The 13,994-nt window shown below is 44.3% G+C and overlaps 15 pseudogenes; all 15 read right to left on the bottom strand.

Moving 5' to 3' along the window:
- Positions 1 to 205: 205 nt before the first annotated feature.
- Positions 206 to 324, bottom strand: LOC149721952 (5S ribosomal RNA; annotated as a pseudogene).
- A 123-nt stretch (positions 325 to 447) lies between these two features.
- LOC149721951 (5S ribosomal RNA) lies at positions 448 to 566 on the bottom strand (annotated as a pseudogene).
- A 599-nt stretch (positions 567 to 1,165) lies between these two features.
- LOC149721950 (5S ribosomal RNA) lies at positions 1,166 to 1,284 on the bottom strand (annotated as a pseudogene).
- A 346-nt stretch (positions 1,285 to 1,630) lies between these two features.
- On the bottom strand, positions 1,631 to 1,749 carry LOC149721949 (5S ribosomal RNA; annotated as a pseudogene).
- A 599-nt stretch (positions 1,750 to 2,348) lies between these two features.
- Positions 2,349 to 2,467, bottom strand: LOC149721948 (5S ribosomal RNA; annotated as a pseudogene).
- Positions 2,468 to 2,808: 341 nt separating this feature from the next.
- LOC149721947 (5S ribosomal RNA) lies at positions 2,809 to 2,927 on the bottom strand (annotated as a pseudogene).
- Positions 2,928 to 3,050: 123 nt separating this feature from the next.
- LOC149721946 (5S ribosomal RNA) lies at positions 3,051 to 3,153 on the bottom strand (annotated as a pseudogene).
- A 135-nt stretch (positions 3,154 to 3,288) lies between these two features.
- LOC149721945 (5S ribosomal RNA) lies at positions 3,289 to 3,407 on the bottom strand (annotated as a pseudogene).
- A 360-nt stretch (positions 3,408 to 3,767) lies between these two features.
- LOC149721944 (5S ribosomal RNA) lies at positions 3,768 to 3,886 on the bottom strand (annotated as a pseudogene).
- Positions 3,887 to 4,228: 342 nt separating this feature from the next.
- LOC149721943 (5S ribosomal RNA) lies at positions 4,229 to 4,347 on the bottom strand (annotated as a pseudogene).
- Positions 4,348 to 4,470: 123 nt separating this feature from the next.
- LOC149721942 (5S ribosomal RNA) lies at positions 4,471 to 4,589 on the bottom strand (annotated as a pseudogene).
- A 137-nt stretch (positions 4,590 to 4,726) lies between these two features.
- On the bottom strand, positions 4,727 to 4,845 carry LOC149721941 (5S ribosomal RNA; annotated as a pseudogene).
- Positions 4,846 to 4,967: 122 nt separating this feature from the next.
- LOC149721940 (5S ribosomal RNA) lies at positions 4,968 to 5,086 on the bottom strand (annotated as a pseudogene).
- Positions 5,087 to 5,209: 123 nt separating this feature from the next.
- LOC149721939 (5S ribosomal RNA) lies at positions 5,210 to 5,328 on the bottom strand (annotated as a pseudogene).
- Positions 5,329 to 5,465: 137 nt separating this feature from the next.
- Positions 5,466 to 5,584, bottom strand: LOC149721938 (5S ribosomal RNA; annotated as a pseudogene).
- Between the last annotated feature and the right edge of the window lie 8,410 nt (positions 5,585 to 13,994).

Here is a 13,994-nt window from a genome sequence, read left to right as displayed (position 1 = left end):
GCGCTCGACGCTGCTTAACTTCGGTGATCGGACGAAAACCGGTGTTTTCAGCGTGATATGGCCGTTGCCGAGAGTGCTTGTTAATAATTCGAATTTAAATTAAGTGAGACAAATTAACCTTCATCATTTTAAAACAATAACAAAAAAAACATGTTTGCTTTTTTCATATCTATTAAAATTTATAAGAGGAAAAAAAAAGTGAAAAAATCAACGGCACGCAGTGTTCCTAAGTGGTCTCCCTCCCAAGTACTGACTGCGCTCGACGCTGCTTAACTTCGGTTATCGGACGAGAACCGGTGTATTCAGCGTGATGTGGCCGTTGCCGAGAGTGCTAGTTAATAATTTGAATTTAATTAACTTTCATCTTTATAAAACAATAACAAAAAAGAAGATATGTTTGCTTTTTTCATATCTATTAAAATTTAAAAGAGGAAAAAAAAGTGAAAAAGCCAACGGCTCGCAGTGTTCCTAAGTGGTCTCCATCCCAAGTACTGACTGCGCTCGACGCTGCTTAACTTCGGTGATCGGACGAGAACCGCTTTTTTCAGCGTGATATGGTCGTTGCCGAGAGTGCTAGTTAATAATTCGAATTTAAATTAAGTGAGACAAATTAACCATCATCTTTTTAAAACAATAACAAAAAGAAAATAAGTTTGCTCTTTTCAAATCGATTGGAATTTAAAAGAGGAAAAAAAAGTGAAAAACCAACGGAACCCAGTATTCCCAAGTACTGTATGCGCTCGACGCTGCTTAACTTCGGTGATCGGACGAAAACCGGTGTTTTCAGCGTGTTATGGCCGTTGCCGAGAATGCTAGTTAATAATTTGAACTAAATCAACTTTCATCTTTATAAAACAATAACAAAAAGAAGATATGTTTGCTTTTTTCATATCGGGTGGAATTTAAAAGAGGAAACAAAAGTGAAAAAGCCAACGGCACGCAGTATTCCCAAGTACTGACTGCGCTCGACGCTGCTAACGTCGGCGATCGGACGAGAACCGGTGTTCTCAGCGTGATATGGCCGTTGCCGAGAGTGCTAGATAATAATTCGAACTTAAATTAAGTGAGACAAATTAACCTTCATCTTTTTAAAACAATAACAAAAAGAAAATATGTTTGCTTTTTTATATCTATTGGAATTTAAAAGAGGAAAAAAAAGTGAAAAAGCTAACGGCACGCAGTGTTCCTAAGTGGTCGCCCTCATAAGTACTGACTGCGCTCGACGCTTCTTAACTTCGGTGATCGGACGAGAACCGGTGTATTCAGCGTGATATGGCCGTTGCCGAGAGTGCTATTAATAATTTGAATTTAATTAACTTTCATCTTTATAAAACAATAACAAAAAGAAGATATGTTTGCTTCTTTCATATCGGGTGGAATTTAAAAGAGGAAACAAAAGTGAAAAACCAACGGAACGCACTATTCCCAAGTACTGTATGCGCTCGACGCTGCTTAACTTCGGTTATCGGACGAGAACCGGTGTATTCAGCGTGATGTGGCCGTTGCCGAGAGTGCTAGTTAATAATTTGAATTTAATTAACTTTCATCTTTATAAAACAATAACAAAAAAGAAGATATGTTTGCTTTTTTCATATCTATTAAAATTTAAAAGAGGAAAAAAAAGTGAAAAAGCCAACGGCTCGCAGTGTTCCTAAGTGGTCTCCATCCCAAGTACTGACTGCGCTCGACGCTGCTTAACTTCGGTGATCGGACGAGAACCGCTTTTTTCAGCGTGATATGGTCGTTGCCGAGAGTGCTAGTTAATAATTCGAATTTAAATTAAGTGAGACAAATTAACCATCATCTTTTTAAAACAATAACAAAAAGAAAATAAGTTTGCTCTTTTCAAATCGATTGGAATTTAAAAGAGGAAAAAAAAGTGAAAAACCAACGGAACCCAGTATTCCCAAGTACTGTATGCGCTCGACGCTGCTTAACTTCGGTGATCGGACGAAAACCGGTGTTTTCAGCGTGTTATGGCCGTTGCCGAGAATGCTAGTTAATAATTTGAACTAAATCAACTTTCATCTTTATAAAACAATAACAAAAAGAAGATATGTTTGCTTTTTTCATATCGGGTGGAATTTAAAAGAGGAAACAAAAGTGAAAAAGCCAACGGCACGCAGTATTCCCAAGTACTGACTGCGCTCGACGCTGCTAACGTCGGCGATCGGACGAGAACCGGTGTTCTCAGCGTGATATGGCCGTTGCCGAGAGTGCTAGATAATAATTCGAACTTAAATTAAGTGAGACAAATTAACCTTCATCTTTTTAAAACAATAACAAAAAGAAAATATGTTTGCTTTTTTATATCTATTGGAATTTAAAAGAGGAAAAAAAAGTGAAAAAGCTAACGGCACGCAGTGTTCCTAAGTGGTCGCCCTCATAAGTACTGACTGCGCTCGACGCTTCTTAACTTCGGTGATCGGACGAGAACCGGTGTATTCAGCGTGATATGGCCGTTGCCGAGAGTGCTATTAATAATTTGAATTTAATTAACTTTCATCTTTATAAAACAATAACAAAAAGAAGATATGTTTGCTTCTTTCATATCGGGTGGAATTTAAAAGAGGAAACAAAAGTGAAAAACCAACGGAACGCACTATTCCCAAGTACTGTATGCGCTCGACGCTGCTTAACTTCGGTTATCGGACGAGAACCGGTGTATTCAGCGTGATATGGCCGTTGCCGAGAGTGCTAGTTAATAATTTGAATTTAATTAACTTTCATCTTTATAAAACAATAACAAAAAAGAAGATATGTTTGCTTTTTCATATCTATTAAAATTTATAAGAGGGAAAAAAAGTGAAAAAACGGCACGCAGTGTTCCTAAGTGGTCTCCCTCCCAAGTACTGACTGCGCTCGACGCTGCTTAACTTCGGTTATCGGACGAGAACCGGTGTATTCAGCGTGATATGGCCGTTGCCGAGAGTGCAAGTTAATAATTTGAATTTAATTAACTTTCATCTTTATAAAACAATAACAAAAATGAAGATATGTTTGCTTTTTTCATATCTATTAAAATTTAAAAGAGGAAAAAAAAGTGAAAAAGCCAACGGCACGCAGTATTCCCAAGTACTGTATGCGCTCGACGCTGCTTAACTTCGGTGATCGGACGAGAACCGGTGTTTTCAGCGTGATATGGCCGTTGCCGAGAGTGCTAGTTAATAATTCGAATTTAAATTAAGTGAGACAAATTAACCTTCATAATTTTAAAACAATAACAAAAAAAAACATGTTTGCTTTTTTCATATCTATTAAAATTTAAAAGAGGAAAAAAAGTGAAAAACCCAACGGCACGCAGTGTTCCTAAGTGGTCTCCCTCCCAAGTACTGACTGCGCTCGACGCTGCTTAACTTCGGTGATCGGACGAGAACCGGTGTATTCAGCGTGTTATGGCCGTTGCCGAGAATGCTAGTTAATAATTTGAACTGAATAAACTTTCATCTTTATAAAACAATAACAAAAAGAAGATATGTTTGCTTTTTTCATATCGGGTGGAATTTAAAAGAGGAAACAAAAGTGAAAAAGCCAACGGCACGCAGTATTCCCAAGTACTGACTGCGCTCGACGCTGCTAACGTCGGCGATCGGACGAGAACCGGTGTTCTCAGCTTGATATGGCCGTTGCCGAGAGTGCTAGATAATAATTCGAACTTAAATTAAGTGAGACTAATTAACCTTCATCTTTTTAAAACAATAACAAAAAGAAAATATGTTTGCTTTTTTATATCTATTGGAATTTAAAAGAGGAAAAAAAAGTGAAAAAGCTAACGGCACGCAGTGTTCCTAAGTGGTCGCCCTCCCAAGTACTGACTGCGCTCGACGCTTCTTAACTTCGGTGATCGGACGAGAACCGGTGTATTCAGCGTGATATGGCCGTTGCCGAGAGTGCTAGTTAATAATTTGAATTTAATTAACTTTCATCTTTATAAAACAATAACAAAAAGAAGATATGTTTGCTTCTTTCATATCGGGTGGAATTTAAAAGAGGAAACAAAAGTGAAAAACCAACGGAACGCAGTATTCCCAAGTACTGTATGCGCTCGACGCTGCTTAACTTCGGTTATCGGACGAGAACCGGTGTATTCAGCGTGATATGGCCGTTGCCGAGAGTGCTAGTTAATAATTTAAATTTAATTAACTTTCATCTTTATAAAACAATAACAAAAAAGAAGATATGTTTGCTTTTTCATATCTATTAAAATTTATAAGAGGGAAAAAAAGTGAAAAAACGGCACGCAGTGTTCCTAAGTGGTCTCCCTCCCAAGTACTGACTGCGCTCGACGCTGCTTAACTTCGGTTATCGGACGAGAACCGGTGTATTCAGCGTGATATGGCCGTTGCCGAGAGTGCAAGTTAATAATTTGAATTTAATTAACTTTCATCTTTATAAAACAATAACAAAAATGAAGATATGTTTGCTTTTTTCATATCTATTAAAATTTAAAAGAGGAAAAAAAAGTGAAAAAGCCAACGGCACGCAGTGTTCCTAAGTGGTCTCCATCCCAAGTACTGACTGCGCTCGACGCTGCTTAACTTCGGTGATCGGACGAGAACCGCTGTATTCAGCGTGATATGGTCGTTGCCGAGAGTGCTAGTTAATAATTCGAATTTAAATTAAGTGAGACAAATTAACCTTCATCATTTTAAAACAATAACAAAATGAAAACATGTTTGCTTTTTTCATATCTATTAAAATTTAAAAGAGGAAAAAAAAGTGAAAAAGCCAACGGCACGCAGTGTTCCTAAGTGGTCTCCCTCCCAAGTAGTGACTGCGCTCGACGCTGCTTAACTTCAGTTATCGGACGAGAACCGGTGTATTCAGCGTGATATGGCCGTTGCCGAGAGTGCTAGTTAATAATTTGAATTTAATTAACTTTCATCTTTATAAAACAATAACAAAATGAAAACATGTTTGCTTTTTTCATATCTATTAAAATTTAAAAGAGGAAAAAAAAGTGAAAAAGCCAACGGCACGCAGTGTTCCTAAGTGGTCTCCCTCCCAAGTAGTGACTGCGCTCGACGCTGCTTAACTTCAGTTATCGGACGAGAACCGGTGTATTCAGCGTGATATGGCCGTTGCCGAGAGTGCTAGTTAATAATTTGAATTTAATTAACTTTCATCTTTATAAAACAATAACAAAAAAGAAGATATGTTTGCTTTTTTCATATCTATTAAAATTTAAAAGAGGAAAAAAAAGTGAAAAAGCCAACGGCACGCAGTGTTCCTAAGTGGTCTCCATCCCAAGTACTGACTGCGCTCGACGCTGCTTAACTTCGGTGATCGGACGAGAACCGCTGTATTCAGCGTGATATGCTCGTTGCCGAGAGTGCTAGTTAATAATTCGAATTTAAATTAAGTGAGACAAATTAATCTTCATCATTTTAAAACAATAACAAAATGAAAACATGTTTGCTTTTTTCATATCTATTAAAATTTAAAAGAGGAAAAAAAAGTGAAAAATCCAACGGCACGCAGTGTTCCTGAGTGGTCTCCCTCCCAAGTAGTGACTACGCTCGACGCTGCTTAACTTCGGTTTTCGGACGAACACCGGTGTATTCAGCGTGATATGGCCGTTGTCGAGAGTGCTAGTTAATAATTTGAATTTAATTAACTTTCATCTTTATAAAACAATAACAAAAAGAAGATATGTGTGCTTTTTTCAAATCGGGTGGAATTTAATAGAGGAAACAAAAGTGAAAAGCCAACGGCACGCAGTATTCCCAAGTACTGACTGCGCTCGACGCTGCTAACGTCGGCGATCGGACGAGAACCGGTGTTCTCAGCGTGATATGGCCGTTGCCGAGAGTGCTAGTTAAAAATTCGAATTTAAATTAAGTGAGACAAATTAACCTTCATCTTTATAACCTTGACTTTTTACGTCACATCTAAGACCTCACAACACCGCTCCCGGATGGGGTCGAACCACCAACCTATTGGTTAACAGCCGAACGCGCTAACCATTGCGCCACGGAAGCCCAAAAATTAAATGGTCGTCATTTATTGTGCAAAAACTTTGGCTTTCTACGTTACATTTCAGATCCCACAACACCGCTCCCGGGTGGGCTCGAACCACCAACCTATTGGTTAACAGCCGAACGCGCTAACCATTGCGCCAAGGAAGCCCAAAATTTAAATGCTCGTCAGGTATTGTGTAAAAACCTTGACTTTTTACGTCACATCTGAGACCTCACAACATCGCTCCCGGATGGGCTCGAACCACCAACCTATTGCTTAACAGCCGAACGCGCTAACCATTGCGCCACGGAAGCCCAAAAGCTAAATGCTCGTCAGGTATTGTGCAAAAATCTTGACTTTTTACGTCACATCTGAGACCTCACAACACCGCTCCCGGATGGGCTCGAACCACCAACCTAATGGTTAACCGCCGAACGCGCTAACCATTGCGCCACGGAAGCCCAAAAGTTAAATGCTCGTCAGGTATTGTGTAAAAACCTTGACTTTTTACGTCACATCTGAGACCTCACAACACCGCTCCCGGATGGGCTCGAACCACCAACCTATTGGTTAACAGCCGAACGCGCTAACCATTGAGCCACGGACCATTTAATTTTTGGGCTTCCGTGGCGCAATGGTTAGCGCGTTCGGCTGTTAACCAATAGGTTGGTGGTTCGACCCCATCCGGGAGCGGTGTTGTGAGGTCTCAGATGTGACGTAAAAAGTCAAGGTTTTTACATAATACCTGACGAGCATTTAACTTTTGGGCTTCCGTGGCGCAATGGTTAGCGCGTTCAGCTGCTATTCAAAAGACTGGTGGTTTGAGCTCTCCCGTTAGCGGTGTTGTGACGTCTCAAATGTAACATAAAATGTCAGAGTTTCTCCACAATACCTGTCGAACATTGAATTTTTGGGCTTCCGTGGCGCAATGGTTAGCGCGTTCGGCTGTTAACCAATAGGTTGGTGGTTCGAGCCCATCCGGGAGCGGTGTTGTGAGGTCTCAGATGTGACGTAAAAAGTCAAGGTTTTTACACAATACCTGACGAGCATTAAACTTTTGGGCTTCCGTGGCGCAATGTTTAGCGCGTTCGGCTGTTAACCAATAGGTAGGTGGTTCGAGCCCATCCGGGAGCGGTGTTGTGAGGTCTCAGATGTGACGTAAAAAGTCAAGGTTTTTACACAATACCTGAAGAGCATTAAACTTTTGGGCTTCCGTGGCGCAATGGTTAGCGCGTTCGGCTGTTAACCAATAGGTTGGTGGTTCGAGCCCATCCGGGAGCGGTGTTGTGAGGTCTCAGATGTGGCGTAAGAAGCCAAAGTTTTTCCACAACACCTGACAACCATTTAATTTCTGAGCTTCCGTGGCTCAATGGTTAGCGCGTTCGGCTGTTAACCAATAGGTTGGTGGTTCGAGCCCATCCGGGAGCGGTGTTGTGAGGTCTCAGATGTGACGTAAAAAGTCAAGGTTTTTACACAATACCTGACGAGCATTTAACTTTTGGGCTTCCGTGGCGCAATGGTTAGCGCGTTCGGCTGTTAACCAATAGGTTGGTTGTTCGAGCCCATCCGGGAGCGGTGTTGTGAGGTCTCAGATGTGACGTAAAAAGTCAAGTTTTTTGCACAATACCTGACGAGCATTTAGGTTTTGGGCTTCCGTGGCGCAATGGTTAGCGCGTTCGGCTGTTATGCAATAGGTTGGTGGTTCGAGCCCATCCGGGAGCGGTGTTGTGAGGTCTCAGATGTGACGTAAAAAGTCAAGGTTTTTACACAATACCTGACGAGCATTTAAATTTTGGGCTTCCTTGGCGCAATGGTTAGCGCGTTCGGCTGTTAACCAATAGGTTGGTGGTTCGAGCCCACCCGGGAGCGGTGTTGTGTGATCTCAAATGTAACGTAGAAAGCCAAAATTTTTCCACAATACCTGACGACCATTTAATTTTTGGGCTTCCGTGGCGCAATGGTTAGCACGTTCGGCTGTTAACCAATAGGTTGGTGGTTCGAGCCCATCCGGGAGCGGTGTTGTGAGGTCTCAGATGTGACGTAAAAAGTCAAGGTTTTCCACAATACCTGACAACCATTTAATTTCTGAGCTTCCGTGGCTCAATGGTTAGCGCGTTCGGCTGTTAACCAATAGGTTGGTGGTTCGAGCCCACCCGGGAGCGGTGTTGTGGGATCTGAAATGTAACGTAGAAAGCCAAAGTTTTTGCACAATAAATGACGACCATTTAATTTTTGGGCTTCCGTGGCGCAATGGTTAGCGCGTTCGGCTGTTAACCAATAGGTTGGTGGTTCGACCCCATCCGGGAGCGGTGTTGTGAGGTCTCAGATGTGACGTAAAAAGTCAAGGTTTTTACATAATACCTGACGAGCATTTAACTTTTGGGCTTCCGTGGCGCAATGGTTAGCGCGTTCAGCTGCTATTCAAAAGACTGGTGGTTTGAGCTCTCCCGTTAGCGGTGTTGTGACGTCTCAAATGTAACATAAAATGTCAGAGTTTTTCCACAATACCTGTCGAACACTGAATTTTTGGGCTTCCGTGGCGCAATGGTTAGCGCGTTCGGCTGTTAACCAATAGGTTGGTGGTTCGAGCCCATCCGGGAGCGGTGTTGTGAGGTCTCAGATGTGACGTAAAAAGTCAAGGTTTTTACACAATACCTGACGAGCATTAAACTTTTGGGCTTCCGTGGCGCAATGTTTAGCGCGTTCGGCTGTTAACCAATAGGTTGGTGGTTTGAGCCCATCCGGGAGCGGTGTTGTGAGGTCTCAGATGTGACGTAAAAAGTCAAGGTTTTTACACAATACCTGACGAGCATTAAACTTTTGGGCTTCCGTGGCGCAATGGTTAGCGCGTTCGGCTGTTAACCAATAGGTTGGTGGTTCGAGCCCATCCGGGAGCGGTGTTGTGAGGTCTCAGATGTGGCGTAAGAAGTCAAGGTTTTTACACAATACCTGACGAGTATTTAACTTCTGGGCTTCCGTGGCGCAATGGTTAGCGCGTTCGGCTGTTAACCAATAGGTTGGTGGTTCGAGCCCATCCGGGAGCGGTGTTGTGAGGTCTCAGATGTGACGTAAAAAGTCAAGGTTTTTACACAGTACCTGACGAGCATTTAATTTTTGGGATTCCGTGGCGCAATGGTTAGCGCGTTCAGCTGTTAATCGAAAGGTTGGTGGTTCGAGCCCACCCGGGAGAGGTGTTGTGGGTGTCTCAAATGTAACGTAGAAAGCCAAAGTTTTTCCACAACACCTGACAGCCATTTAATTTCTGAGCTTCCGTGGCTCAATGGTTAGCGCGTTCGGCTGTTAACCAATAGGTTGGTGGTTCGAGCCCATCCGGGAGCGGTGTTGTGAGGTCTCAGATGTGACGTAAAAAGTCAAGGTTTTTACACAATACCTGACGAGCATTTAACTTTTGGGCTTCCGTGGCGCAATGGTTAGCGCGTTCAGCTGCTATTCAAAAGACTGGTGGTTTGAGCTCTCCCGTTAGCGGTGTTGTGACGTCTCAAATGTAACATAAAATGTCAGAGTTTTTCCACAATACCTGTCGAACATTGAATTTTTGGGCTTCCGTGGCGCAATGGTTAGCGCGTTCGGCTGTTAACCAATAGGTTGGTGGTTCGAGCCCATCCGGGAGCGGTGTTGTGAGGTCTCAGATGTGACGTAAAAAGTCAAGGTTTTTACACAATACCTGACGAGCATTAAACTTTTGGGCTTCCGTGGCGCAATGTTTAGCGCGTTCGGCTGTTAACCAATAGGTTGGTGGTTCGAGCCCATCCGGGAGCGGTGTTGTGAGGTCTCAGATGTGACGTAAAAAGTCAAGGTTTTTACACAATACCTGACGAGCATTAAACTTTTGGGCTTCCGTGGCGCAATGGTTAGCGCGTTCGGCTGTTAACCAATAGGTTGGTGGTTCGAGCCCATCCGGGAGCGGTGTTGTGAGGTCTCAGATGTGGCGTAAGAAGTCAAGGTTTTTACACAATACCTGACGAGTATTTAACTTCTGGGCTTCCGTGGCGCAATGGTTAGCGCGTTCGGCTGTTAACCAATAGGTTGGTGGTTCGAGCCCATCCGGGAGCGGTGTTGTGAGGTCTCAGATGTGACGTAAAAAGTCAAGGTTTTTACACAGTACCTGACGAGCATTTAATTTTTGGGATTCCGTGGCGCAATGGTTAGCGCGTTCAGCTGTTAATCGAAAGGTTGGTGGTTCGAGCCCACCCGGGAGAGGTGTTGTGGGTGTCTCAAATGTAACGTAGAAAGCCAAAGTTTTTCCACAACACCTGACAACCATTTAATTTCTGAGCTTCCGTGGCTCAATGGTTAGCGCGTTCGGTTTTTAACCAATAGGTTGGTGGTTCGAGCCCATCCGGGAGCGGTGGTGTGAGGTCTCAGATGTGACGTAAAAAGTCAAGGTTTTTACACAATACCTGACGAGCATTTAACTTTTGGGCTTCCGTGGCGCAATGGTTAGCGCGTTCGGCTGTTAACCAATAGGTTGGTTGTTCGAGCCCATCCGGGAGCGGTGTTGTGAGGTCTCAGATGTGACGTAAAAAGTCAAGGTTTTTACACAATACCTGTCGAGCATTTAACTTTTGGGCGTCCGTGGCGCAATGGTTAGCGCGTTCGGCTGTTAATTAATAGGTTGGTGGTTCGAGCCCATCCGGGAGCGGTGTTGTGAGGTCTCAGATGTGACGTAAAAAGTCAAGGTTTTTACACAATACCTGACGAGCATTTAAATTTTGGGCTTCCTTGGCGCAATGGTTAGCGCGTTCGGCTGTTAACCAATAGCTTGGTGGTTCGAGCCCACCCGGGAGCGGTGTTGTGTGATCTCAAATGTAACGTAGAAAGCCAAAATTTTTCCACAATACCTGACGACCATTTAATTTTTGGGCTTCCGTGGCGCAATGGTTAGCACGTTCGGCTGTTAACCAATAGGTTGGTGGTTCGAGCCCATCCGGGAGCGGTGTTGTGAGGTCTCAGATGTGACGTAAAAAGTCAAGGTTTTCCACAATACCTGACAACCATTTAATTTCTGAGCTTCCGTGGCTCAATGGTTAGCGCGTTCGGCTGTTAACCAATAGGTTGGTGGTTCGAGCCCACCCGGGAGCGGTGTTGTGGGATCTGAAATGTAACGTAGAAAGCCAAAGTTTTTGCACAATAAATGACGACCATTTAATTTTTGGGCTTCCGTGGCGCAATGGTTAGCGCGTTCGGCTGTTAACCAATAGGTTGGTGGTTCGACCCCATCCGGGAGCGGTGTTGTGAGGTCTCAGATGTGACGTAAAAAGTCAAGGTTTTTACACAATACCTGACGAGCATTAAACTTTTGGGCTTCCGTGGCGCAATGTTTAGCGCGTTCGGCTGTTAACCAATAGGTTGGTGGTTCGAGCCCATCCGGGAGCGGTGTTGTGTGGTCTCAGATGTGACGTAAAAAGTCAAGGTTTTTACACAATACCTGACGAGCATTAAACTTTTGGGCTTCCGTGGCGCAATGGTTAGCGCGTTCGGCTGTTAACCAATAGGTTGGTGGTTCGAGCCCATCCGGGAGCGGTGTTGTGAGGTCTCAGATGTGGCGTAAGAAGTCAAGGTTTTTACACAATACCTGACGAGTATTTAACTTCTGGGCTTCCGTGGCGCAATGGTTAGCGCGTTCGGCTGTTAACCAATAGGTTGGTGGTTCGAGCCCATCCGGGAGCGGTGTTGTGAGGTCTCAGATGTGACGTAAAAAGTCAAGGTTTTTACACAGTACCTGACGAGCATTTAATTTTTGGGATTCCGTGGCGCAATGGTTAGCGCGTTCAGCTGTTAATCGAAAGGTTGGTGGTTCGAGCCCACCCGGGAGAGGTGTTGTGGGTGTCTCAAATGTAACGTAGAAAGCCAAAGTTTTTCCACAACACCTGACAACCATTTAATTTCTGAGCTTCCGTGGCTCAATGGTTAGCGCGTTCGGCTGTTAACCAATAGGTTGGTGGTTCGAGCCCATCCGGGAGCGGTGTTGTGAGGTCTCAGATGTGACGTAAAAAGTCAAGGTTTTTACACAATACCTGACGAGCATTTAACTTTTGGGCTTCCGTGGCGCAATGGTTAGCGCGTTCGGCTGTTAACCAATAGGTTGGTTGTTCGAGCCCATCCGGGAGCGGTGTTGTGAGGTCTCAGATGTGACGTAAAAAGTCAAGGTTTTTACACAATACCTGTCGAGCATTTAACTTTTGGGCGTCCGTGGCGCAATGGTTAGCGCGTTCGGCTGTTAATTAATAGGTTGGTGGTTCGAGCCCATCCGGGAGCGGTGTTGTGAGGTCTCAGATGTGACGTAAAAAGTCAAGTTTTTTGCACAATACCTGACGAGCATTTAGGTTTTGGGCGTCCGTGGCGCAATGGTTAGCGCGTTCGGCTGTTATGCAATAGGTTGGTGGTTCGAGCCCATCCGGGAGCGGTGTTGTGAGGTCTCAGATGTGACGTAAAAAGTCAAGGTTTTTACACAATACCTGACGAGCATTTAAATTTTGGGCTTCCTTGGCGCAATGGTTAGCGCGTTCGGCTGTTAACCAATAGGTTGGTGGTTCGAGCTCACCCGGGAGCGGTGTTGTGTGATCTCAAATGTAACGTAGAAAGCCAAAATTTTTCCACAATACCTGACGACCATTTAATTTTTGGGCTTCCGTGGCGCAATGGTTAGCACGTTCGGCTGTTAACCAATAGGTTGGTGGTTCGAGCCCATCCGGGAGCGGTGTTGTGAGGTCTCAGATGTGACGTAAAAAGTCAAGGTTTTCCACAATACCTGACAACCATTTAATTTCTGAGCTTCCGTGGCTCAATGGTTAGCGCGTTCGACTGTTAACCAATAGGTTGGTGGTTCGAGCCCACCCGGGAGCGGTGTTGTGGGATCTGAAATGTAACGTAGAAAGCCAAAGTTTTTGCACAATAAATGACGACCATTTAATTTTTGGGCTTCCGTGGCGCAATGGTTAGCGCGTTCGGCTGTTAACCAATAGGTTGGTGGTTCGACCCCATCCGGGAGCGGTGTTGTGAGGTCTCAGATGTGACGTAAAAAGTCAAGGTTTTTACATAATACCTGACGAGCATTTAACTTTTGGGCTTCCGTGGCGCAATGGTTAGCGCGTTCAGCTGCTATTCAAAAGACTGGTGGTTTGAGCTCTCCCGGGAGCGGTGTTGTGACGTCTCAAATGTAACATAAAATGTCAGAGTTTTTCCACAATACCTGTCGAACATTGAATTTTTGGGCTTCCGTGGCGCAATGGTTAGCGCGTTCAGCTGTTAATCGAAAGGTTGGTGGTTCGAGCCCACCCGGGAGAGGTGTTGTGGGTGTCTCAAATGTAACGTAGAAAGCCAAAGTTTTTCCACAACACCTGACAACCATTTAATTTCTGAGCTTCCGTGGCTCAATGGTTAGCGCGTTCGGCTGTTAACCAATAGGTTGGTGGTTCGAGCCCATCCGGGAGCGGTGTTGTGAGGTCTCAGATGTGACGTAAAAAGGCAAGGTTTTTACACAATACCTGACGAGCATTTAACTTTTGGGCTTCCGTGGCGCAATGGTTAGCGCGTTCGGCTGTTAACCAATAGGTTGGTTGTTCGAGCCCATCCGGGAGCGGTGTTGTGAGGTCTCAAACGTAACGTAGAAAGCCAATGTTTTTCCACAATACCTGACGACCATTTAATTTTTGGGCTTCCGTGGCGCAATGATTAGCGCGTTCAGCTGTTAATCGAAAGGTTGAAGGTTCGATTCCACCCGAGAGAGGTGTTGTGGGGTCTCAGATGTAGCGTAAAAAGTCAAAACCTTTCCGCAATACGTGAAAACCATTTAATTTCTGAGCTTCCGTGGCTCAATGGTTAGCGCGTTCGGCTGTTAACCAATAGGTTGGTGGTTCGAGCCCATCCGGGAGCGGTGTTGTGACGTCGCAGATGTGACGTAAAAAGTCCAGGTTTTTCCCCAAACCCGGACGACCATTTAATTTTGGGGCTTCCGTGGCGCAATCGTTAGCGCGTTCGGCTGTTAACAGAAAGGTTGGTGGTTCGAGCAC

The sequence above is a fragment of the Phalangium opilio genome, unplaced genomic scaffold (assembly GCF_054372755.1).
Source record: "Phalangium opilio isolate 3A_F unplaced genomic scaffold, DU_Popi_V2 ptg000002l_1, whole genome shotgun sequence".
Lineage (NCBI taxonomy): Eukaryota > Metazoa > Arthropoda > Arachnida > Opiliones > Phalangiidae > Phalangium > Phalangium opilio.
The sequence above is the reverse complement of the archived record's forward strand: the minus strand, read 5'-3'. Positions and strand labels throughout refer to the sequence as shown.